This window comes from Pleurodeles waltl, chromosome 8, assembly GCF_031143425.1.
Source record: "Pleurodeles waltl isolate 20211129_DDA chromosome 8, aPleWal1.hap1.20221129, whole genome shotgun sequence".
Lineage (NCBI taxonomy): Eukaryota > Metazoa > Chordata > Amphibia > Caudata > Salamandridae > Pleurodeles > Pleurodeles waltl.
The window spans coordinates 1428791244-1428814968 of record NC_090447.1 but is presented as its reverse complement, the minus strand read 5'-3'; the positions used below and the strand labels follow the sequence as shown (position 1 = coordinate 1428814968).

The following is a 23725-nucleotide window of genomic DNA, read 5'->3' as shown; positions in this document are numbered from 1 at the left end:
GGTAAGCTTTAAAAGACCGTAACCAAAATTTCCATTCCAGAGGGGGATCCCCAGGATCTAAAAAAAAGTGCTGGAGGCAATACGTTCTGCATTGTAGAAAATATGGTAGATTCAGGAAATGACAAAGAAGAATGTTGAACACAGTATTCCCAAATTAAGATGTCTGAACTGCAGAAAAATACATCAGTGAAGTCGCAGTCCACTTTCTATGTTGATGAACTGCCTTAAGAACAGCAGCTGCAGGAGTTGGGTTCTTAAGGCCAGCAGCTGCAGGAGTCGGTGCAAGGATTCTCCTCTTCCCTGCTTTCCAGGAACCAGACTCAGTTATAGGTCGATTGCCTCAGTTCGTTACTGAGCAGTACACAATGATCCCTGTTTGTGAGATACGGTTGTGCCACGCCTTCGTGGGCCACAGAGGCAAAGAATGTGCCGTACTCTAGGAAGCCTTGTAAAAAAAAACTGACAACCAATGACAGAGCTGGTTGCACGGTAAGTGTGAATATTATTTACTGAAACCCCTAGAACCATTTGCCTTGTGCATTGTAAAGTAGCGCGCAAGAGAAGTTCAACGCGCGTGTTGAGAACGAAGTTCAAAGCGCGTGTTGTAATCCGTGCGTACACTTAGGCCCTCATTACAACCCTGGGGGTCGGTGTTAAAGCGGCGGTAAGACCGCCAACAGGCCGGCGGTAAAAAAAATGGAATCACGACCATGGCGGAAACTGGCAACATAGACAGCCACTTTAACACTCCGACCGCCATGGCGGTAGAAACAAACAGCATGGCGGTCACCGCCAACAGACAGGCGGAAGAAAATGTACCGCCCACACTATTATGAGAGGCCAATCCGCCACCTTTTCCGGGGCGGAACCAACGCGAACAAAAACACGGCAGAAACAGGACTTGGAAGGGAAAACACTCACCTCTACACATTCCACAAGGAACCAAGACGCCATTGAGCCAGAACTCCAAATACTCCCTCCTCCATCCTGCCAAGGACTGAGGTAGTGGATGTCTTTCTCCACTGGTTCTGGAGGGGGCTTGATGCCCAGAGTGCTTCATCCTGCCAAGGACTGAGGTAGTGGATGTCTTTCTCCATTGGTTCTGGAGGGGGCTTGGTGCCCAGAGTGCTTCATCCTGCCAAGGACTGAGGTAGTGGATGTCTTTCTCCACTGGTTCTGGAGGGTGCTTGGTGCCCAGAGTGCTTCACCCTGCCAAGGACTGAGGTAGTGGATGTGACACTCCACTGACAGTGGTGCAACATGCAAGCTGCCCAGGCTCCTGGAACTGACCACCAGCCTCGGACGGCGAACCACTGGGGATGGCAGCCATGCCTGCGGTGGTGCCACTGGCTCAGGATGTCGCGGGGCCGCTGGCAGTGCTGGCGGCAGTGTAATTAGCGGCGGGGCTTGCGGCTGCCTCAGTGGCATCGGTGCTGGTGGCGGTGTAATTAGCGGCGGTGTTTGCGGCGGACTCTGTGGCATCGGTGCTGGCGGCGGACTCTGTGGCATCGGTGCTGGCAGCGTGCTCTATTGCATCGGTGCTGGCGGCGGACTCTTTGGCATCGGTGCTGGCGGCGGGCTCTGTGGCATCGGTGCTGGGTGCGGGATCTGTGGCATCGGTGCTGGCGGCGACCTTTGTGGAATCGGTGCTGGCAGCGGTCTTTGTGCCGGCGGTGCTGGTGGCGGGCCCACTGACTGCGGTGCTGGTGGCGGGCTCAGTGACTGTGGTGCTGGTGGCGGGCCCACTGCCTGCGGTGCTGGTGGCGGGCTCAGTGACTGTGGTGCTGGTGGCGGTGCTGGTGGCGGCCTTGTCCGCTGTGCAGGTTGGCATCGACGTGGACCTGCCCTTGATCTTCTGGCCCTTCCCCACCTTGGATGGTGGAGCAGCTGTCTTGCCACTATCCACTTTTGTTTTGCCTGAGCCCTTGGTGGCAGGTGTTTTCGCCTTCTCCCTCCAGGATGTGGGCAACTTTTTGACTTTTGGAGGTGGCAGAATGTTCTTGCCCTCGCTCCGTGGAACACTGGCAGCCCTGTTGCTTGGCGCACTCCAAAAGCCGGCAATTGCTGGCACCACTGTGCCCGGTGATGTGGTGGCTGAGGTGCTGGGTTGGGACCTGGAAAGGCGGGCCCTAGGGGACGGACGGGGGTGGGGAGGTGTAGGGAAGAGGTCAACATTAGATAGGAAAAGCTTTTTAGACACACTGGGACGGGTAGAAGGAGGGGGTTTGGGAGTGGAGGAAGAGGTAGTGGATGTAGGAGGTGTACGTTTGCTGACTTTGGGTGAAGGTGCATGGGCTGGAGGCTGTTGTGAGGTGGATGTGTGGCTGCGTTTGTGTACTTTGGGAGGAGGGCTCACAGACACACTGGTAGAGGACACAGGGGATGTGTGAATGGTAGTGGGGGTGGTGAGTGCACGTGAGCGGTGTGTGGTGATGGGCGTGCTGGTGATGGAGGTAGTGGCTGATGATGGAGTGCATGCAGGTGTGAGTGGAGACGAGACAGGGAGGGAGAAGGGAGACGTGGAGGAGGGGGACACAGTGGAGGCAGTGGATGTTGGTATGTGTGCATGGGTATGATGCTTGTGTGAGTGCCTGTGGGATGTGTGGCGCTTATGTTTGCCAGAGCCACCCTTGTGTGTTGAGGTGTGTGCATGCTGGTCTGATGGTGTGCTTGGGATAGGCTGAGGTACAGGGGATTGGGTGTGGGTGGAGGAGGTTGGAGGGGGAGGCTGGACACAGGGACAATGGCTGCCATCAGTGCTGAGGCCAGAGCCTGAAATGCTCTCTGTTGGGCTGCCTGGCCAGAATGAATGCCCTCCAGGTATGCATTTGTTTGCTGTAACTGCCTCTCTACACCCTGGATGGCATTCAGAATGGTAGACTGCCCAACAGTGAGGGATCTCAGGCGGTCAATAGCCTCCTCACTGAGGGCAGCAGGGCTGACTGGGGCAGGGCCTGAGGTGCCTGGGGCGAAGGAGATGCCCACCCTCCTGGGTGAGCGGCCACGGGACACACGCTGAGGGGCTGCTGGGAGGGCGGTGCTGGTAGGGGGGGTGGCGGCTGTACCTGTTGATACGGGGGGCACAGAGGGGCCTGCCACTGCAAGGGAGCTCCCATCAGAGGATGAGTCGCTGTTGCTGATGTCACCTCCTGTCCCCGCCGTGGAGCTCCCCTTGCCCTCCGTCCCACTGGTGGCTTCAGACTCCGTTGTCTCGCCCTCCAGGGCCATGTGAGATGCAGCTCCCTCCTGCTCTGGTGGCAATGCTCCTCCGTCTGATGATGCTAATGCACACAAGAACAGGGAGACCACAAAAAGTGGGGGGGGGGAAGACAGAAGAAAGACATGTTCAGTGCATGCAATACCGCTACCGTTGGCGGACACTACAGACACAGCAGCCCTCTGTACTACGCTATGCACTTAGAGTTCCCTAATTAATCACAGGGACATGGGGTACAAGGCCTATGCATGATTGCTGCACACATGGAAGTCACAGGAGCCTGACTAGGTTTAGTTGGCTCTTACCACTGGTGGGGTTGGGGTGCCACATAGCCTGCCTCACGAAGGGACCTTGCCTACAAAACTCGCCCTGGCCTAGGGGAACCCACAGCACACCTCCCCCACCCAGACACCTCGTAATGCGCGCAGAGTCATCTGAATGAGACTGTACTCTCCCCCTTGTGGCTGCTGTGATGCCCTCAAGCGCCCATCCAACTCCGGATACGCCACCGCCAGGATCCGGAACATCAGGGGGGTCATGGTGCGACGGGCACCCCTCCCACGTTGGGAGGCCATCCCCAGCTGGGCCTCCACCGTCTTCTTGCTCCAGCGGCGAATGTCCTCCCAACTTTTCCGGCAGTGGGTGCTCCGTCTGTGGTGGACCCACAGGGTCCGGACGTCCTTGGCGATGGCACGCCATATATCCTTGTTCTGGTGGGCGCTGACCTAGAGGAATAGTACAGGGGAAAAGGATAATCTTTAACCGTCCGGACCGTCACAGTCTTTGACCCACGTTCTCACCCTTGCCCTGACGCACATACACCCACCGTCCGCTCATGCAGGCCTCAGTCCCCCAACCTCTTTATCTTCCATCCACACCACTCCAAACAGGCATTGCCCATACAGCATGCTCACAGTGTACTCACCTGTTTGTCTGGAGGACTGTAGAGTAGCGTGTACTGGGGGAGGACCCCATCCACTAACTTCTCCATCTCCTCCGAAGTGAAGGCAGGGGCCCTTTCCCCAGACACATGAACCATCGTCGCTTCCAGACTGAGGTCACAGCAGCACTTGCAGTGTAGGTCCTCTCCTGTCGAAGGTCAGGTATCAAGTGAGTGAACAGACAGAAAATAGTGGTCACGTCCGCGGCGGTGCGTACCGTCACCGCCGGCGTACATCGTCATTTGCTCCTCGGACCCATAGTGTCCAATGTTAACCAATGCAGGATTGCCCCGCGGTCTTCGACCACCTACCCCAACGGTGTAGAACGCCAGCGTAGTTACCTCATATCCCCTTGTCCCACATTACAGGTCAGGCAGCCGCCATTTCAGGGGGCCACATGGCATTAATTTTAAGTGCGTCACACCTATCTAGGCCTTGCATACACACAGTGACAGGCACATTGCGGATTGACAAATGTGTGCAATAAATATTTTTTATTATACCTCAGTGTTGGCTGACTCTCTGCTCGCTGTTCTCGTTCATAGGGCACATCCGCTGGGGCAGGTGAGGAGATGGCGGCATCCTCTGGTGTACAGATCGCTGGTGGACCTGTCGACAATGGAAGGCAGACACATCATTATCACTTACAGACTTGATCGTGCCACAATCCAGGAACTTTGTGCCCAGTTGGAGCCAGACCTGATGTCAGCTATCCGCCATCCCACAGGAATACCCCCTCTAGTGCAGGTCCTGTCAGTACTCCATTTCCTGGCAAGTGGGTCTTTTCAAACAACAGTGGCCAATGCATCAGGAATGTCCCAGCCAATGTTCTCAAACGTGTTGTCCAGAGTGTTGTCTGACCTGCTGAAACACATGCGCAGCTACATTGTTTTCCCTCAGGTGGAGGATTTGCCTACAGTGAAAGGTGACTTCTATGCCCTGGGACATATCCCCAACATCATAGGTGCCATTGATGGGACACATGTGGCCTTGGTACTCCCCCGCAGGAGTGAACAGGTGTACAGAAACCAGAAGAGCTACCATTCAATGAATGTGCAGATGGTGTGTTTGGCAGACCAGTACATCTCCCATGTGAACGTCACATTTCAAAGGCTCGGTGCATGACGCTTACATTTTGAGGAATAGCAGCATCCCTTATGTGATGGGGCAACTCCAGAGGCACCGTGTGTGGCTAATAGGTGAGGACAAGGACCCTATACCGAGTGAATGATTGTCTGGGTCTGGGGTTGTCCTTAAGGGTTAGTGAGTGTCTAACAGTTGTCCCTCGACATTTGCAGGTGACTCTGGTTACCCCAACCTGTCATGGCTACTGACCCCAGTGAGAAATTCCAGGACAAGGGCAGAGGAACGCTAAAATGAGGCACATGGGCGAACTAGGAGAGTGATCGAAATGGCCTTCAGCCTCCTGAAGGCCAGGTTCCGGTGCCTCCATATGACAGGTGGTTCTCTCTACTACTCACCAAAGAAGGTGTGCCAGATCATCGTGGCCTGCTGTATGCTGCACAACCTGGCTTTGCGACGACAGGTGCCCTTTCTGCAGGAGGATGGTCCAGAAGGAGGTCTTGTGGCAGCTGTGGAGCCTGTGGACAGTGAAGAAGAGGAGGCAGAAGAAGAGGATATCGACAACAGAAACTACGTTATCCAGCAATACTTCCAGTGAGACACAGGTAAGAAGACATCACTGCCTCCCACATCTCATACAATTGTTAGACCTATCATATGTCTGTCACTTTCACCCAGTGTATGGACCCTGACTTGTCACTTTGCCTTTCCATTTCACAGATGTGGGTCCCACTGTGTGACCTCTGCTATATTACCTCATGGACTAGAGCTGTGTGACATAGGTATGTTGACAATACAATGGACATTGCTATTTTCCTTAGTTATAGCAAATGCACATTTGTGAAAGCACAGACTGACTCCAGATTGTTTTGTGATTCAAGGGTGTTTATTTAAGTGCAAATTAGTGGAGGGGTTGTAAAATGGTCAGGGGTGATGGTGGAGGAATGTCCATGACAGATTCCAGTCTATTTGTTTCACATGTGCATTGTCCAAAGGGGCATAGGAAGTGGCGCTAGGGCAGTTTAAGGATGGACAGGGTGACGAAGTGGGACAGAAGGATGACATTCAGGGTTGTCTCATTTCTTGGCGGGGTCTTGGCATTGTTCTCTGTCTTGTGCCTGGATCTCAGGGACCGTTTGCGGATCGTTCTCCATCTGCAGGGGCTGGGGTGCTGGTGTCGTGGTCATGTGGCGGTGCCTCCTATCCACTAGCGCTGGCAGAGGTGGTGGGTTGTTCATCATCCAGGCTAGTGTCAGGGGCCCCTTGTTGTGCCACAGTGTCCCTCCTGGTGTTCACAAGGTCCTTCAGCACCCCTACAATGGTGACCAGGGTGGTGTTGATGGACTTGAGTTCCTCCCTGATCCCCAAATACTGTTCCTCCTGCAGGCGCTGGTTCTCCTGAAACTTGGCCAGTACTGTTGCCTTCGTCTCCTGGGAATGATGGTACGTTCCCATGATGTTGGAGAGGGCCTCGTGGAGAGTGGGTTCCCTGAGCCTGTCCTCCCCCTGTCGCACAGCAGTCCTCCCAGTGCCCCGGTATTCCTGTTCCTCTGTCCCCTGAATCGTGTGCCCACTGCCCCCAGGTCCCTGATGTTCTTGGGTTTGTGGGTTTGCCTGTGTTCCCTGTAGTGGTGGACACACTGCTGCTTGACGTGTCCTGGGGACAGAGGTATGGGCCCGCTGGGTGGGTGCTGTGCTGGTGTTTCCTGTAGGCGGAGGCTCTGTGATGGCATGTGCCAGTGTGTGGGGAACCGACTATCCCGAGGTCCCAGATGGGCCGGGCTGGTCATCTAGATCCAGTTGGACAGAGCTGCTGTCATCACTGTGGGCCTCTTCTGTGGGGGGAGTGGACATGTCTGGCACCTCCTGTCCGGTGACGTTGGGTAGGGGTCCTGCAGGGGTGTAAAGGCATGATTATTGCATCTGTGTGTGCCATCATGAGCAATGGATGGGTGACTCTGCACCCCAGTGCTTACATTCTTGTCTAGGACCTTGTGTGATATTTGGTTTGGGGATCTGTGTGGGTATCTGTAGTGGACATGCTTTGGTGATGGCTGTCCATGCTTTGGTGTTGCATGCAGGGCTTGGTATAGGGATGTGTGGGTTGTGATAGTGGGGCATATGTGGGGTGTTGGAGTGGTGAGGGTGAGGGTGAGGGTGGGGTATGTGATAGCATGCAGGTAGGGTGGGGGATGTAATAGTTAAGATTTGACTTACCAGAGTCCATTCCTCCTGCTACTCCTGCGAGGCCATCAGGATGCAGTATAGCCAAGACCTGCTCCTCCCATGTTTTCAGTTGTGGGGGAGAAGGTGGGGGTCTGCCGCCAGTCCTCTGAACTGAAATCTGGTGTCTTGAAACCACGGAATGCACCTTCCCCCCATAGGTCGTTCCACCTCTTCCTGATGTCATCCCGTGTTCTTGGGTGCTGTCCCACTGCGTTGACCCTGTCTATGATTCTGCGCCATAGCTCCATCTTCCTAGCTATGGATGTGTGCTGCACCTGTGATCCGAATAGCTGTGGCTCTACCCAGACGATTTCCTCCACCATGACCCTGAGCTCCTCCTCAGAGAACCAGGGGTGTCTTTGCGGTGCCATGGTGTGGTGTGGGTGATGTGTGAGGTGGTGTGTGTTGTGATGTGTGAGGGCAGTGTTTGTGTGTGTTGTCTGAGGTGCGTGGATGTTGTGTGAGTGATGGTGTTGTGTGCCTGTGGATGCTAGTGTTGTTTCTGGTGGTGTCTCTTTCTGGCCTTCTTTCTCGATTTTTTTTGTAGGGGGTTGTGGGTGATGTGGGTGTGTGTTTTATATTGGATTGAGTGTGTGTGAGTGGTGTGTGTATGTGTATCAGGTGTGTGTATTTCGAATTGTCCAATGTAGTTGTGTTTTGTATATGTGTGTGTATTTTGAGCGCAGCGGTGTGTACCGCCAATGGTTTACCGCAGTTGAAAGACCGCCGCCTGGATTCGTGGGTCGTGATAGCATGGGCGTATTCCTGTTGGCGTGACGGTGTCGGTTTTGTTATCGACAGTTTTTCACTGACCTTTGGTGTGGCGGACTTGTGTGGGTGTCTGGATTTTGGTGGATTCCGGCCTGTGGGTCGTAATAGCTGTAGCAGAATTCTGCCGCCCCAGGGGTGTGTTGGCGGTCTTCTGCACAGCGGTAAGTGGGATTTACCGCCAATGTTGTAATGAGGGCCTTAGTCTTGTAAACACTGGTGGCGCACCAGTGGAACCCCTTTTCGCTTTCATTAAAATTGTAGAAAGTTAACTTTGTGCCCCTCGAATACCCCAAACACTCACGTAAACTGTAGACCGCTAGCTCTGTAGAACGTGTAGTGGCATACCAAACCGTAGGATTACGGCACACAGATTCACCAAAGTTTGCCAAACGTCAGTCGGAGACAAGCTCACAGGTCTTCATGCCTCACGCCTCCACTCCTCTTCGGTTGCTTGTTTTCTGTCGGCTTGCCAGAGCCCTCGGGGCCAGAGCAAGCCGCGTACACCACTCGCCGAGAGAGATGACCGACGGCAGACCCACAGAGGCTATCGCAGGGCGGTAAAGCACTTTTGGAAGAGTCGCATATCAGATAAGGTCCGTCAAAACCGATGACAGCAAACCTTCTTCATCTCGTCGCCACTTTGAAGTGACGAGAAAACACAGAAATGTTCTTCAAAACCTTTATTGTAGAGATGACGGCGACTCCCACTAAGTAAGAGGGGCACGGAGAATAACTGCCAAAGAAGAACCCTCGAACATCATGACATCACAAGCACCTGATGTCATAAAGTTCCAAGAGACCTTCACCAATTACCTACAGCAACATCACTACACCTTCCTTCCATGTTCCTCCTTCTCGCTGTCCCTTCTCTCTTCTTCCTATCTTTCTTCCTATCCTCTCTCTTTCCAGACCTCCTGTTGCTATTCCTTTGTTTTCCTGCTATTTACCGTTCTCCCATCCTACCCTATTTTCTACCCTATTTTCTGACTTCCTCGCTTTCATTCCTGCCTTCTCATTCCTTTATTTTATTCCTACCTGATATCTCCATTGTTTGTTCATTTGTGTATTCGTTTCTTTTTCTTTCTTTCTTTTTCAATTACTTGAGAATGTTTCCCACATTTATTTTGCAGAAAGCCCCACTTACCTACTTTCTTTCTCTTTCTTTCTTTCTTCCATTCTTTCTTTCTTTCTGTTTTTCTTTCTCTTTCTTTCTTTGTTTCTTTGTTTGTTTCTTTCTTTCTTTCTTTCTTCCATTCTTTCTTTCTTTCTTTCTTTCTTTCTTTCTTTCTTTCTTTCTTTCTTTCTTTCTTTCTTTCTTTCTTCCATTCTTTCTTTCATTCCCCTTCATACTTCTAAATCCCCTTTCTCCCATCCTTCTTCCCAACTCCCCCCCTTTACGCACACATCGGCTCACACAGGCGGGTCTTCGTGTAGTAAAAGTTGGAGCCCGGGTTGTATACAGTTACTTTCACTGACCCATGACTGGGGAAAGAAAAAAAACCACGAGATTCATTGAGTCGAAGAAGCCCTGCGTGGAGTCCAGTGCCAGCGCAGTGAGTCAGTGCATCCCCGCGCACTCACATTAGACGCAGGCTACCTTCATCCCTCCTCCTCCCCTCTCCTCGGCTCCGTCCCTCTCCGCCGCACACCCTGATATTACTCTCCCAGACTGGCTGCAGTGGCCAGAGCACTCCAGCCTCCTCCTCCTGCGTCCACCCACCGCCCTCCTCCCCTCGCAGCCTCCCCGTCCATCCCTGGAGCTCCTGTCCCCTACTGTCTCCGTAAGGCCCTGCACCTTGTGTCCCTCCCCCGCGCCACCTCGACCCCCCGCGCGCCCTAGACCCAGGACCCCTGAGAGACCAGACGCTGGTGGGACACGCGCGAAGTGAACTTGTACGTGGAGGGAAACTTCTGTCGACGGGACCTCCTCTCCCTCCAGGGCTGGTAGGTAAGTCATGGAATCTTCTCCTGCCAATCAATCATCTACGGGGCAAATCATTAAGAGGATGGGGGGACTGGCTTAGCCCCATGTCCCAAAACACTAAATCGATGCTCTCGGGGGAAGGGACTGAGATCGCGTGGAAAGAAAGAAGGGACCCAGAGCGTCCCACGAAAGAGGGAAAGAACTTGATTTTTTGAGTTCCGATGATCCAGGGGAACTTGCGCATTTTGCGAGTGACCTGGAGAGGCGGTTACGCGTGGGCTGTGCTGGCCTTCGGTGCGCTGGTTCCGGGATGCTGTTGTGAAAGTGATGAATGCTGATGAGCAAGGCAGATTTTGGGCAAGGAGGCTGTCCCGGAGCTGCATCAGAGGAGGCACAGTAACGGAGCAGCTCAGAAGCAGGCTCGAACCTGGGGGCTGGTTTCTACCCCTCTGCTTTCCAGGCAAGCGCTTTAGTTTGAAAAGATCATACGCTACGCCTTGTTTACTTCCTGAAGTTGCCTGATGGGGAGTGAGTGGTTTTACGTCGGCCTGCTGTCCGACGTGAGTCCCACTCCTCTGTGATGGTGAGGCGGCCGGTTTACAACTGAGGGACAAAGTGCGCATGGAGAAAGTGCCGCCTCTGAGAACCAGTGACAGTTCAAGAGCGGAGGGTAAGGTACGAGGGCTAGGTTGGGGTGGGCACGGGCTGAACGGTCCTGCTGGGAGATGGAGCATGCTTCCGGCATTTCTACAACAGGGGCTTGTTTTCCTTGGGGCCGTAGAAGGACCCCCGAGTGTCCGTGTTGTGTGTGGAGGGGCCCGCCGATGACTTGCTCGGTGGATGGGCTGACCGGGGGAGCTCGAGAAAGTAGACAGTTTCTACGGATCTACAGTAGGCTTGTGCACTGCATTTATGTGAAAATACTTCTGTGCGTCCTGTGTGTGTTTTTCAATGCTGGGTGGTGTGCAGGGCAAGTGCTCACAGCTGTGACAGCGCCATACACCGAAAGTTATCGTCATTGCAACTACTACATGTCTAAATCCAGACTTTACAAAGTGCTTTTAGTATCCTCATTGTGAGGCAGGCCCTACATTCTAGCACCGTTTTAGCTCAAAAAGCTGGTTGATTTCCTAGTGTGCAGCCAGGTTATGCCCCTGCCTTGTTTATGTCACTGAAATGTTCAAATTGAGGCACCTGTGCCGGACCACCTTGGTTATAACTGTGTTGCTTTGTAGGAAGGCATGGTCCAATGTAAATTACTCTGACGTAATTTGCGTAATTTCGGGAATTTCGCGTTGCACTTGTCACACGACATTCCGTCATTATGCTGCTTCGTGTAATCGTGGTACAAGTTAATTGTGAACACGCCATTCGTAGCACAAAATACCACGCACGTGAACAACTGAACACGAATTGACAGGTTTGCATTGTGTGTAATTACTTGTAATTTCCCGAATTTCGCATTGAGTTGTGGCATTAGAACGAGTGGATTCAGATGGAGACCAGCAACTACTGAATGTGAGTTTTATTATAGTTGCCCGTTACTTAATTTCATGCATGCAGTGGTTGTGACAGGAGACTTACATATTTATGGATTTAACTGTAAACTCACATTTATACTGTTATACCACCCGAGAAGAAATGGGCAGTGCAAACTGTACATGATGCACCAGGTGTTTGTCTTGAAGTAATGTTGAAGTAATGCTTTTGGATAATTTGTTGTAGTACCTATCCGTGCCATACATGGCAAACAGTGTTACTTTTTACAATAGACAGAGTCTTGTATCGAGCAGCTGAACATTTTTTCTGAATTTTCAGCAGCTGTATTTTGAGAAAGATTTTGAGAGGCAGTTACAGTACTCTAAAGACACGGGTGCCTGTCCTGGGCACCAGTCGCAGAGCAAGGGTGCCCTGGGCATGGACACAGGGTAAGTTTCCCCTCACCAAACCTACTGGCCCCAGTGCTACTGCAACCATTTGCTCCATAGAAAACTACATCTCTGATATACTCTGGCACACCACATGCAAGTATTTGGAATATACATTATCTACAAGTACATAAACAGTATGTATATAGAAATGTGTTTATACAAATATATATACACACATATATACATATATATTTAAATATCTGTATATATATATATATATATATATAAATATCTGTATATATACATATATATATATATATATATATATATATATATATATATATATATATATACGCACACACACAAAATGCAGTACAGATATAACCATATATATGTATATAAGGTGTTGTGTGTGTGTTCTTGTATACAGTAACGCAATCACATACACGCATGTACACACACTGTCCAAATATTCCATCGAGAGATACTGGTGATAAACTAAGCCAACTTTCATCAGAAACACAGGATGTCCTTTTATTGGGCCATAGTACACCGTAACATTTTTTTTTTTACTGTAAGAAATTTGCATAACAATGTGTTTCTTTTCTAAAATACGTTTTTAAGTAATTATTTAATTATTATACTGTACTGATTAGGTTGCATGCTTTGAAAACAAAATCTATGTTGCTCGGAAGGTGGGGTTTAACAAAGAGTTATTTTGCTGTGTTATGCTAGACATTCTGTTTGCAAAGTGAGAGATTTTTGAAGCTACTGTCTGTAAGGTTCAGCTAACAAGGCGTCATTAGTGTAATTAGAATACCAGGTCCAGGACCCGTTTACCTTTCATAAAGAGGATTCTGATTGGCTAGAAGGCAGTGGTGACGCTCACAACGGTGGTTTGGAAATGCCTTTATCTAATGCACTCAAGGTTAAGTAGATGGAGGCAGTAGCGTAATGCGAACGATGTGGCTCCCTGCGGAATAAGATGAGGGGGCCCTGAGTGTCCAATATCTCACAGATATTTATAGGTCTTGGGCTGAATGGGCCACTTTGAATGGTTGGGGGTGGTCCATGGAGGGTTGGGGCCACCCTGTGCTGCAGGGGCTGCAGGGGCCTGCGTTATGCCAGTGGTATGACAAAACTTGAGGGGCTCCCTGCAAAGTACCTGAAGGGGCCTCGCTCCCCTCTCCCCCCGCACCCAGTCAGGGGCCTGCCACCCGTGCACAGTGTACTGTGCTGAGGGGGCCCCCCGAGGCTCAGTCCCGGAACCGCGGGGGCCTTTGTTACGCCACTGCGTTATGCCCCTGGGTGGAGGGAAGAGAATCAGACAGTAATATATAACACATATGACTGATGTCACATTCAACGGTTTTAGAAAGTAATTAATAGGAACCTTCAATATTCAGTAAGGAAAACAGCAAGTTATGTACTGTACTTTATGATTTGGTTACTTGTAGTAAAAGCACAGAAAACACCCTCCTTTCTGTTAGTCAGAAGCTGCATCCTGCTAAGCGCAGTTTTCAACATTAAGCACATTTCAGAATTCAGGGGCTTTGCAGCCGCTCTTGCAGTGTGGTGAGGATGGACTTTTTGCAGTTGTAGGCTGAGTTCAGAGTTATTTCCCTTTCATTGACGGATTGATTGCCCACTGTACAAATTACAGACATAGGGCTGGGCCATGCATTAGGATGTTTTTAGTAGTTTAACGCAATGCTGTGCTTAAATATCATGTCGCGTTCGCGATTTATGGGACAAAAACATAGTTACCAGGAGTTTTGGGAACCGTTATTTTTCGTGCAGTAACAACGGTCATATCACTTGAACGAATAGTAAATAAGGACATGTTTACCTGTGCATGTAGTATAAATACATCGATAGAATGGTGTTATGTAGTTTTCACGCACTCGTCTACATTCAATGATAATATTGAACCATAATACATGTTTAGCTGTTACTTAGCCGCTGTAATCGTGTTTATATAAAAACGCGTGCATCCTTCTTTGAGGGAATATGTATATACTCAAATGTAGCCGTCAGTGTTGGCTGTGAGACACTGTTGTTAACGACCAGAGTAAGACCATCCATCCACCCAGCCATCCACCCATCCATCCACCCACCCACCCATCCATCCACCTATCCAATCCAGCTGCTACATTTTGTGTTCTATAATGAAACAGTTTTTCTGAGTAAGCAATGTCCTGCATTGTGTTAAACGGGAAATAACATTACTAGACTATCATTCACTGCTACCGGCCATACACTGCTTCTTGTTGCAGGTCTCATGGTTTATGCAACACCCTCACAAGGCCATTACTAGAATAACATTCATTGTTACGAGTTACGTGTCTTCTTTTCGCAGGTCTCATGGTTTATCCCATAGCTTCGCTAGGACATTACTAGATTATCATTCACTGTTACCAGTCACACGTTGCTTTTTATTGCAGGTCTCATGGTTTATCCAACACCCTCACCAGGGCATTATTAGACTAACATTCATTGTTACGAGTTATACGTGTCTTCTTTTTGCAGGTCTCATGGTTTATACCATAGCTTCGCTAGGACATTACTAGACTATCATTCACTGTTACCAGCCATACATTGCTTCTTGTTGCAGGTCTCATGGTGTATCCCAGAGCCTCACCATGGCATTACTATGCTATATTTCACTGTTACAAGTTATACGTTGCTTCTTGTTGCGGGTCTCATGGTTTATCCAACACCCTCACCAGGGCATTTCTAGACTAACATTCATTGTTACGAGTTATACGTGTCTTCTTTTCGCAGGTCTCATGGTTTATCCCATAGCCTCGCTAGGGCATTGCTAGACAATCATTCACTGTTACCAGTCATACGTTGCTTCTTATTGCAGGTCTCATGGTTCATCCAACACCCTCACCAGGGCAGTTCTAGACTAACAATCGTTGTTACGAGTTATACGTGTCTTCTTTTTGCAGGTTTCATGGTTTATCCCATAGCCTCGCCATGGCATTACTAGACTATCATTCCCTGTTAACGGTCATACATGATTATGTAGCACACGTTATTCTATTGGTATTGCATGAACGGGAGTGGTTTGAAAACCCATGACATTCATAATTATTATGAATAAGTCAAAAGCATGACATAATTTCTGCAAACTATGAACTATAAACAATGGAAAGCCTCTATATTGTTTACCTATAATATAATAATACGAAATGTGTGTCGTGTCCAACATTGCAATTTCAGTATTCTGGAACAAGGATACCTCACTCTGCTTAGATCCATAGGCCTTTGTCCTCACTCTAATACACTGATGGCATTATAAGACCATCAATCACAATTACCCATTAAATAGCCAGTAACTAACTATACTTATATGTGTTTTTTTCTTGGAGCATCATTGCACGCTTCCAAAATGTAAGAGCTCATTTAGACCTGGGTGGTAAGGGGGCATCTGAGAAAAATGGATGGATGCCCCATCCACCCACCCCTTGGTTTCTCCATCTCGCATAGAGGCCAGAGGAACACTGTGTTTTTGATGGCCGGCCCACAGCCAGCTCTGCTGTCAGAAACACCCTCACTGCCCTGGCACAGCTCATTGGCATCCAAAGGCACAATTGAAGCCATAGTAAATGACTTTCTTGGCCTGGCTCAGGAGTTTATCCCAGGAGAGATCACTCCTGGTAAAATCCCTCATGCCAAGTATAACACTGATATAAGTAAATTAAAGTATGGAGTCTGGCAAGGTCATGCCTGTGTGTGATCATGATGGTCTGAATGAATAGATAATTAGGAGTGTTGTGGTCATACACTTTCTACATACGGTGCACAATTTTAAAATCAGTGCACAACTGCAAATCTGGCTTTAGATCATACTGCAGCATGGAGTCCACAACCTTGCACATCACAGACAATGCCCTCTTGACCTCAGATAAAGTTTATCTCTGGCTCCTGATATTGCTGGACTTCTCTTCTGCATTCAACAGTGTTAGCCATCCCACCCTCATACCCACCCTGGAGTCTTGGATGGAATTCACTTGCAATGTCCTTCACTGGTTATCTCCTACCTTTCTAACCAACATCAGTTTGTTCACATGGGCATCTCCAGGTCCCAAAAGACCCCCACCACCTGCGGAGTCCCCAGGGTTCCATACTGTCCCCTGTCATCTTCATCCTCTACATAGAGCCGCTAGGTTCTCTGCTCATAGATAGTAGCATCAAGATTCACCAATATGCCAATGATACACAGCTCTACTTGAAAGTCTCCTCTGCTTCAGACTTCTAGCACCTTAAACACTTCTGGCACACAATCCAGACCTGGAATACCAGTGCTACCTGAAGCCTAACTCAATCAGGACCAAATTCCTGTGATTTGCTATGAACCACAAACAGTACAAACATGGCAAAATGACATTAATCTTGACAGCTTCGACTTCAACAAATGCCAAGTCACTTGGATTCACTCTGGGCAAACATTGCCAAAAAAACTACAAAGACAGTCTGGTACTAGCTCTCTCTCTTGTAAAGAAAGGAAAATTGTTTCTTGCCGAAAGCGATTTCAGAACTGATGGTCAAACTTGTACTCTTGCATCAGGATGGTGGTAACCCCTTGTTCCATGATCTCCCAGACTCCACACTCGCAGCCCCCTAAGGGTATCCGACATGCCACAGTATGCCTCCTCCAGGGCCTGAAGAAATATGATTACATCATTCCTTTCAGACTGAGCTCTATTGGCTCCCCTTGCCTCCCCGCACCATCTTCAAAACCATCTGTACTATTTACAAAGCCATTATGACCAGCACCCATGCTTATCCTGCAGACAACCTCACTTATCTCTGGCAGTTCTTGGCACACCAACAGCCAGTCCATTATCAGATTGGGCATAAGAAGTGTAAAAAAAGGCAGCAGGCCTTTTCCATCCATGCACCCATGATCTGAAAGACATCCTTGCATCCATCATGATTGCCCCTGTGCTGCTCCAATTTAGGAAAGAATTGAAGACTCGTCTCTTTAAAGAACACCACATCACATTGCATTTCCTGTCCACAAACCAGCTCTCTCTTTTATCACTAATTGACTTTATGGACTTATGGTTGACCATGCACAGCACTCCGCTGTCTTTTGGCTAAGTTTGTGCTATAGATCAGGAGGCAATACAATGTTCTGAGAAATTTCTTAAGTCAATTAGTGATAACTCCCCAGGTAAACAGTATTTTAAATTTACTTATACAATCCTGATATTGTAAGTTCCATTTTTAGAGCAAAGTGTAGTGATGGTAGAAATATGTATTCATAGCTGAGTTGATAAAAGACCCCTAAGCACAGAGTTGATCTGCTATTCATAAGAAATCTTAGAAAAATAATTTATGGCCTGGTTTTAGAGAATGGAGCCAATCCACAAAAGCATTTATGAGTACTGGAAGCAGCATTGCAGGTTTTCTCCTTCACACACTATAATAGGACTTTGTGAATTGTCCTAGAGGGTTATTGGAAGACAATTCTTAAAATGCATGCTGTTTAGCCATTAACATTTGTTAAACTGAGCCATGTGAAAGGATAAACTACACCTAATTTGTGTTTTTATTGATTTTGTGAACGTCTGTGATGAAGTGTGTTGTGAAACATATTGACTATGTGTCAAAACAGTTATTTCAATCAGGCTTTCATCTGACTATAAAGTTACCTGGTGCTGGGTACTCAAATTATACATGTTGATTGCTGAGTATCAGTTAATCGGCCTATCAACTTTTAACCAGAAACGTGAAGGATCCTTATTGTGGCTCATAGGAATGGCATAGAATGCAAAGCTTCTTCCTGTGGTGAGCTGCAGAGTGTGTCTTTGTCGAGGGTCGCATTTTCTAGACCTAGAATTTGTAAGAAACATTGACAAAGCCAAGTCCGGCTTGTATATTGAATCTTGACTAAAATGTTATAATATACTTTTAACATAAAATAAAATAAAATAAAGAACTATTGCTTTCCATGTACACTGACTTTCTGAGTTAAAGATTTTAATGTGTGAAACGTTAGTGGACTTTTGAGTTGTAAAATAGTCCTTTGTGCATTGAAATGCTGCACTCCATGGAAAGTGGGGGAATACACCCCAAAAAAAACTGTAACATGGGGTGAGATACAGATTTACTCCCCTGTGAGGAGCCAAAGTCCACTCTATGTATATTTTACAGAACTGAAAACCATAGGTCATGCAGACAGCAGTGCTGTCAATCCAGATCTAAAAAGGAAGTTCCTGTGAAGAATGAATACTGTGAAAGAAGGAACAATACTTTCCTGTTCATTATTAGAGCTGAATTTATTAGACATCCTTTTGGCATGGCAGGCCTACTTAAAAATGTTATTAAGAATTTTGACAGTAGAACCTGTCTCACAATGGTATAAGTCAAGAAAGGTGTTTGCGGTGGGCTGCAGTGGTTCGATGATGAGCTCATGATTGTCTCAACAAACTTGGTATACTTGACTGTTTCACTGAGGATACTGTAAATATTGCTGCATTATCCCAATCAGTTTGAGAAGTGGCCACAGTACGGAGTCAGCTTTAGAGGGGGGCTTGATCACAGTGGCTCTGCTGCTTTGATCTTGCTGGAACGCTCAGTGGCATCCAACCCTGTGTCCCACTCTTTGTCAGTGACTTGCTTTGTGAAACTTGGAGGTGATTGTAAAACCATCCAACTACTCCATTCATTTACGTGTAACATAACTCAAAGAGTTGTCTGTGACCAGCTTAGACCTAAACCCTACTTGCTTCCATGTGACATTCCTCAAGGCTCTTGCATGAGTCCCTCCCATTTTATGGGTCTTCGCCTGCCAGCCTATTAGATCTTTTCAACTTTCGGGTCTTTCTTATGCAGACGACACACAGAATATTTTTACCATCTCTAACGATACTCTCCCAGTCACCGCCAATTTATGAGATTGTATGCATGTGGTAAGCAGTTAGATGAAATCCAACTGTTTTAAGCTTAAGGAAGAGAAAACAGTGGTTTTACTGTTTGGCAGGGACATGACGTGTTGGTTCAGCTCTTGGTGGCCAGAGGAACTAGATACCCTTCCCACTGCACGTTGATTCGGCCAAGAATTTGTGAGTTCTGTTTGACAGCGCCCTATCTTTTGCATCTCTTGTCAGTAAAGTCAAGCCTTACAGTTTTGCCATTCTGTGTTCCCGAGGAAGGTATTTCCTGATGCCTGTAAAGTTAGAGCTGGTAGAAGCCTACATCACCCACCCTGAGTATTACCTTCCATGGGATGCTTAAGTGGCTTGACAAAATGAGATTCTCAGGGAGTCCTGGTAAAACAATGCAGCTCTCTTTAAATGCTAGATAGACCTCTGGTGTTACAGACAGCCTTTTGTTGCTGAGTCAGTTTTGCAAAAACATCAGTGGCACCACTGTTAGTCCCTGAAGCCCATTTGAAAATTAAGAATGTCTTAGAAAGCAACATTCATTAAAGATAACATTAGATTGGCCTTTTCTGGCTTGTTTTCCACCTTGTTTAGTTTGGCATTGAAGCCGACGTCGATAAATCCTTGTTTTTTATTACGTTTCTAGCCTAAACTACCATTATAAGGCTGTTTCTAAAACAGTGCTCCCAATTTTATTATCTATGACTACCAAAGTCTCGTGTTTGTCTTTCGAGAGGACTTTGCTGTTGCTTTAGTACAATGTGTCCTTCGTTTTAAAGGCATTCCCTAATGCGAGACAAGCTAGGAAGGCTAAGATGCTCGCACGAAGCACAATGCATCCTCAGCTCCTCTGTGATGTGAATGGCCGTAACTGTACTGCTTAATTTGTGCCAGTGTTTGCTAGTGTTTAGCACCATCACTTATTTATAATCATCTGCACTTATTTACGACAGCCTACCACACGGTGGCAATGTTTGCATATTAAAAAAATGTTATGGGTCAAGGCCATATTTACAACTTCAGGTAATCTGCAATAGTCAAAATTTCTCACTTGTATTACGCACCAAACACTAACAGCATGACGTAAAAGATAAATACTCCTCTGGATGGAGCGAGAGCCTATTCAAATATATTTTAATGATTCAGTGACATAAATTCTGACTGACAGCTAAAGTTCTGTGCAGCCAGAGCTAAAATTAAAGCCTATCTCAGTCCAAGCCTCGACTTGTGCAAAACCCTTTTTTTTAAGTGTACCATGAATGCTCCTCGGCGCGGGGTGCCCTGGAAACAAACGCCAGTGCTTTCCAACTGACGTTTAAGCAATCATGTGAGCTCTAGAGAAATACAAACATACATTGGTCACATAAAAGCTGATGATGAAAAGTAACCTTTTAATATTAAAACCTCAAATTCATACTTCTGGATCATTGGAGCGATTGATAGACAAATTACAAGGAGGAAGCAGCTTGCACTGAAACGCATGAATATGATATCCATTTTTAGGGTCGAGCCTGTGAGTGCATGAGCTTGTGCATGCGTCTCGTATGCGAGACACTCGTGTTCAGTAAAGGGCTTGGAGCCCGCCTTTCGCTCACCATTTGTTGGTTTACATGGCAGTCTTCTTACAGCCTTGTAATTTGTCAAGGCACGTCTAGCATCATTTCTTTTCATCTGTGTGGAGCGGGGACCAAGCAGTAATTGAGTTCAACTTAATTAGTGCCCGTCCCCTGCTCCCGACGTGATCGAGGTACTATTTGTTCTAACTTCCAGTGCCATGCAAACAGAAGACTTGTGACTGCAAAAACGTGCCCAGCAGGACAAACAAAATTGCAAAGTTTTATTTTTTAAAGCTAACTTTATTTTATTTTAAGTCATCTTTTCTCAGTTTCCCCTCATGTTTTTTTTTTTTGGTTTTCCTCGTGGGCACTGTTGTCAAAAGATGACAATTCACATGTTCGAAATATGTGAGACCTGTTGCATTGCAAATGATTGTTTTAAAATAATGTTTCTGAAACCTAATTTTATGAGAGGTGTCATAATGCTACCTAAAAATCTTGTCAGTCTAAAGAATGCCTAGGCTGCACATGCCACTGTTTTAAAAAAAATATGAAACAGTTTCAATATATGAGATGAATTGTATTGCAAACTCAGGCATATGTTTACAATTTCATGCTTGACTCAATAACGCAGTGCTTAATTTGTAAACATGTAAGTGCAGGGCCTGATTTATTTCTCAAGAGACCACCATGATTAGCATTACCCAGTGTCCCTGTTAGCACTACCAAACACTAACCATCACATCCTCCTCCCGTAGAGTGCTTGCAAATGCAAGAGAGAAACTTTCACGTTTAAAAAGCGCACTCAGACCATCATACGTTTTGGCAGATTAATTTCTTTAAATCTTACATTTAAGATGATTGCCACCACCAACAACCCTACTGTCAATACCACAACTGCCAATACCACCACCTCCAATACCACAATAAAAAATGCCACCAATGCCAATGCCATCCCCATTACTACCACCAACACCAATGCAAATATCACTAATGCCATAGCCGTCTTTACCAAGTACCATTCCTGCACCAATGTTCTAATACCACCCCCAATGCAACCATCAATATAACATCACCACCAATACAACCCCACTATTAATACCACCAGTATCAGTACGACCACCAATCCTAACACCATCAATACCAGCACCACAACCATCACCAATATCAATATCATAGCCAATACCACTTCCACCAACATCACTACCACATCTCCAACACCAATACCACACCACCCCCAATACCACCAATGTCAATGTTTCCAGTACCAATACCACCACCACTTATATGGCATTATCATCAAATCCGCACCACCACTACCTATTCCACACCACTCCAAGAGAACATCATGACCAATAGCACATCGCCACTTGTACTAATACCACTACCAATAACTTCTGCCTCTAGTACATCACCACTACTACACCACTGCCAGGATGACTACGACCACAAATACCCAAAAAACAAAAGGAGAGTACCAGGGCAATGGGAAAAGCTGTTTATGGAGGAATATCAGCATATCTGACTTTTTATTTCAGTCCAATTGCTTGGGTTGTCTGCACAGCTGCCGGTTTTAAACTCATGATCCCAAGATGAAAAATATTTAAAACTGGCATGAGCACAGTCGTGGAATTCCTTCCCAATGTATGTTAGTGGCAGTACATATCTGAAAGGCTTTCTTAATTTGCAGTTAACCTAGTGTGTTTTGTATTATTATTACTAAATGCCATTTTCTATTTTTACATGTAACTTGAATGGTTCTTTATTACTGGGCAAACATTTAGATATTTATTTTTCAATCTTGTGATGTTATGAGCGACTCTATTTGTAATTAGGTATGTGTAGTTTTGTATTGTTATTTCTGTGTAGGGTGAAGATGTATTTTAGTTTGGCATTGAGAGAGCTTAAGCTTATCAATAACAAAAAAAAAACATGTTTTTATTTTTTTCTCCATAGTTCATCCCACCAGCTTGGGGTTATTTGCATTATTTTGCAGGGCAATATATATGAATGTTTTCCAACATGCTCATATGAAATACATGGCTTGATCAACTTTATCTGCCAATGTAACATCCCTTTTTTAATCTGCACGGATAAAAAATAGATTAGGGGCCTCATTAAAAGTGTGGTGGTTGACGACCGCTACACTCACGTTGACGGTCGGACTGCTGCAACTTTGGCGGTCTCACCGCCCAATTAAAACTCTGGCGGTTGGACCTGCAATGGGACCAACATCCCTACCGGGAACATGGTTCTGATGGCATGACAGTGGTCGGGCGTGTAACCAGCCAGAGCGGTGTTGAACTCAGCACCACATGGCTGATTACAACCCCTCTTTCTGCCAGTCTTTTCATAGCGGGGACCCCACCATGAAAAGGCAGGTGGAAAGTCAGTGTTGGGGCTTGGTGGGGGGGACCCTGCACTGCCCATTCCCTTGTCATGGGCAGTGCAGGGCCCCCCTGCCGAGCACCTTCGGAAAGTGCACTGTCTGCTCGCGCTTTCTGCAGACAGTGCGCTTTCTGAGGGTGCTGGAGTGTTAGGATATTCGCCTTGGCTCCTTTACGATGTTCCTACCGATCAGACTGGTGGGAACATTGTAATACGCTTGAGGGGAATGTCACCGCTATGGCGTACTGTCCTTCCCGTGAGTTTGGCAGTCCCGTTTGTGGGACCACCAAACTCATAATGAGGCCCTAAGTGACATATTAACCACCAACATATAGTAACCTCCCTTACACAGAATGGATCAGATAGAGCAGTCTGTGCCTTCATGGGACAGCACTCAATCAATCAATCAGTTTTATAAAAACTACTCACCCGTGAGGGTCTCAAGGCGCTGGTGGAGGGTCTGGGCCTCATGTCTTGAGGTTCTTCCTGAAGATGGTGAGTGATGGGCTTTGTCTGAGGTGCATGGGTTGGTTGTTCCATCTCTTGGCTGCGAGGTAGGTGAAAGATCTTCCTCCGGCGGTGGCTTTCCAGATGCGTGGAATGGTGGCTAGTGCCTTCTGGGTGAATCGGAGGGGTCTGGAGGAGTTATGGAAAGAGATGAAATGATTCAGGTAGGCCGGTGTTGTGAAGGGCACTGTAGTGTGGGTGAGTAGTTTGAAGTTCATTCACTTTTCTACCCGGGGGGAGGTTCAGGACGAGTCTGGTGGTGGTGTTTTGGATGAGTTGTAGTTTCCTGATGTTCTTTGTCGTGGTGCTGGCGTAGAGTGCTTTGCCATAGTCGAGCTTGCT

At 47.5% G+C, this 23725-nt stretch overlaps 1 protein-coding gene across 4 annotated transcripts in view; it reads left to right on the top strand.

Moving 5' to 3' along the window:
- Positions 1 to 9813: 9813 nt before the first annotated feature.
- The window catches only part of ERG (ETS transcription factor ERG), a 651652-nt gene continuing 637740 nt past the window's right edge, over positions 9814 to 23725 (top strand). The window contains exon 1 of one of the 4 annotated variants that reach the window (XM_069202563.1): positions 9814 to 10182. The gene's annotated coding sequence lies outside the window, so the exon portion shown is untranslated. Of the gene's footprint in view, positions 10187 to 10448; positions 10838 to 23725 lie in introns of those variants that run through there. The other 3 variants (XM_069202562.1, XM_069202564.1, XM_069202565.1) reach the window with 3 other exon arrangements.